This window comes from Bidens hawaiensis, unplaced genomic scaffold (genome assembly GCF_021521415.1).
Source record: "Bidens hawaiensis isolate Kalapana, Puna unplaced genomic scaffold, B.hawaiensis_p1.1 tig00061053_1, whole genome shotgun sequence".
In the NCBI taxonomy this organism is placed as follows: domain Eukaryota; kingdom Viridiplantae; phylum Streptophyta; class Magnoliopsida; order Asterales; family Asteraceae; genus Bidens; species Bidens hawaiensis.
The window spans coordinates 64027-67549 of NW_027500987.1; positions in this window are offsets into that span (position 1 = coordinate 64027).

Consider the following 3523-nt stretch of genomic DNA (forward strand, 5'->3'; position numbering starts at 1 on the left):
TATATTATATTATATTATATTATATTATATTATATTATATTATATTATATTATATTATATTATATTATATTATATTATATTATTGCAGACCCCGCGCGTCTGGTACGCCAGAGATTCAGATGAGGGTACCAGGCGCCGATACAACATAGTCGGAGGTTTACTTCCGCATGTTCGGGCAGGACGTCCATCTATCCATGGAGGAGTTCGCGGTTGCTCTGGGCTTATACACCGCATAGGAGGTACGCAGCCCGATATACACGGAGAGCATCCACAAGATGCCGGAGGACGACCTACGGGTATGGTGGAGGGCCATCAGCGATCACGACTTCGGGGATAGGCCCTTGGACACCAAGTCCAAGGTCACGGCTATTAGGGACCCGCTGCACAGGTACGTTATATTATATTATATTATATTATATTATATTATATTATATTATATTATATTATATTATATTATATTATATTATATTATATTATATTATATTACACAGGTACCTACACAGGCTGATTGCGATGTCCATTGCGGGTCGCAACGAGGGCGCGGAGCACTGCAGCCCGCGCGACCTGTTTTTTTTAGGTGTCTGCTGACTCACACGCACTGCAACCTCGCTAGGGGGTTTGCAGACTATTTTGTTGGCTACCAGTTTAGGCAGGGACGGGGGTCCTTTATGGGTGGTGGGTACGTCACCCAGCTTACGATATCTCTGGGGCATGGAGACCTAGTGCACGGCCTGCGTATCGCTCCGACATCTCCGAGCGAGTTGGACTGCATACGTTGCGGTGGCATGCACATTGTGCGTTCGTTCCCCGGGCCCAACGGCCCATACGACCGACTGGTGTCCGGGGAGGGGGCACGTGTGCCTTACGTATCGGTGCTTTTAGTCGAGCCTCCTCCGGTCGCGGCACCGGAGGTGGAGCTTGTCCATGAGCTTGTCGATGCGGGGAGGGGGCGGATGGGGATTCGGACGATGGTAGTGACGGACGTGAGGATCCGGGCGCATCTCAGGTACGTTTTAATATATTATCGTTTTATCGTTTCTTTTAATTCGTCTTCGTATTAAACGTATTTCTGTTGTTTTGTTGTTAGGGGCCGACGCAGCACGTTCCATGTGTAGGGCCCCGAACCGGTAACCCTACTTTCGTGTCGGATTTACTCATAAACACAGTTCTAAATATCAGAGTTAATTAAAAACTTTACGCGGAATATAAAACTTTCATAAAACATTACATATCAATTCATAATCATGTCTTAAAACATTCCTCTTGTCTTTCAAAATCAAGACATAACTTATAAAACATATCAGATCTTCAGATGCCAGGCTTTAGTCTTCTGCCATGTGTCCTCCACTCAAGCCAGCTGTCTCATCCTACTCACCTGCGTGCATACTAAAAGTCAGCTACGCTGAGTGAGTTCTAGTTAATCATACAATACCATACAATACCTTATTACATACGTACGTACTTAACCTCATAACTTTCTTTCATACACACATAAGTACTCATACCTTCATTCTTACTTACATACTTTCTTTCTTACTTACATACTTTCTTTACATTCATAATCATACGTTTTAAAGAGCCTTTCGCCCTATAACCTCACAGATATTATAAGGGTCTGGTCCCTAACATCACAGATATTATAAGGGTCTGGTCCCTAACATCACAGATATTATGAGGGTCTGGTCCCTATCCTCACAGATATTGTAAGGGTCTGGTCCCTAACATCACAGATATTATAAGGGTCTGGTCCCTAACATCACAGATATTATAAGGGTCTGGTCCCTTGTTTTCGAATATTAGTAGGGTTCGATTCCCTCTTCGTTACCATACAACCATACATCATACCTCGAGTATTATTAGGGCTCGGTACCCTTTTCGTAACCATACAATCATACAACCGTCATTTCCTTCTTTTATTAACTTTATTACGTTCATACACATAAACATACATATTATACTTACCATATTTATAACGTTACAACCTGACAGTACGTGCAATATCCGAAGATCGTTCACGTACCATCAAGCAATCATTCATACATATCACATATATCACATATGGCATACACTTATCACTTAGGATAAATGTATTAACAACACATCAAGTATGCACACAGCCCCGAAAACGTAACAAGGAATGGGGCTAGAAACTCACCTGGATCCTGTTACGCTCGCCGTTGATCGTAATTCCTTTCTTTAACTGGGCTCGGCTAACTGTATAATATTTACACATATCAATTAACTACTACTACTACTCGTTTTGTATTTCTATCTATATATGACCCACAACGAACGGGGGTCCGGGGGCAGCTCCCCTGGCAGCGGGGTTCTAGGGGCGGCAGCCCCTAGCGGGGTCCAAGGGGCAGAGCCCCTGACTGGGGTTAAGCTGCCAGGTCAGCTTGGAAAAATTTTATTTTCGATAACTGCCTTAACACATTTTCCATTAGGTTTTTAATTTATTTTCTAAACGAACTTCACTTCAGGCGAAGTTAATCCTCGGGCGAACTTGGCTTCAGGCGAAGTTAAACCTTAGGCGAACTTGGCTTCAGGCGAAGTTAAACCTTAGGCGAACTTGGCTTCAGGCGAAGTTAAACCTTAGGCGAACTTGGCTTCAGGCGAAGTTAAACCTTAGGCGAAGTTACGCTTGAAGGCGAAGTTACGCTTGAAGGCGAAGTTCATCAGGCGAACTTAATCTTGCAGGCGAAGTTATCGCGCTGCAGATCTGTTTGCCCATAAATCCTTCGTTTCTTAGCCAAATAACTCGATTTTGGTACCCACGGAATCGTATGATCGGCGCCTACAAATCCAAACCATCAAATCGGCCTAAAATCGACGTTTTAGGGGTCCGATTTGGGCAGTTTGGGTTTCGGGTCCGGTTAACCCATCCAATCCTAACCATTTTCAGTAATATTAGCTTTGGTGGATTTGTTCTTACCTTACCAACTCAGATCTATCAACAAAATCTCGGGTCTCGGCTTCGAATCTTGATCGGTTAGAATGTGTGTGTTTTGAGTGTGTGAAGAAAGAAGGTGGAAATGAAAGATTGGGTTTGGGATGGGATATTTATATCCCTCTAAGCCCACGGACCCGAGGCCCATTCTCATTTAACCCATCTTACGCAATCTAAGCCCAACTCCCTCCTTACTCGACATTAAATAATTAACAACGTGAAATCACTAAACATAACTTTCTTTATTTATAATTAAAATTTTAGGATGTTACACCACGCACATATCGCGCGGTGCGTCTGGGTCCCGCCACTGATGCTAGGTTGCAGGCCCTTGAGTTGGGGATGAGGTAGATGTCGCGCCAGATCGACTGGCTTGTTAGCAGTCGGGTAGCGGAGCTGTCTGGATAGCGGTACACCGTGCCACCGCCACCCCATCCCAGTTTTGACTACGAGGCGAGCACGTCTGGCGTGAGATGCGGATGGGGCGACGACGTGGATGCCGCGGACGGTTTGGGGGCGAGGCGCAGGGGAAAGGCCGACGTCGGCGACGCGTTCCGGGGCCTCGGGGGTCAG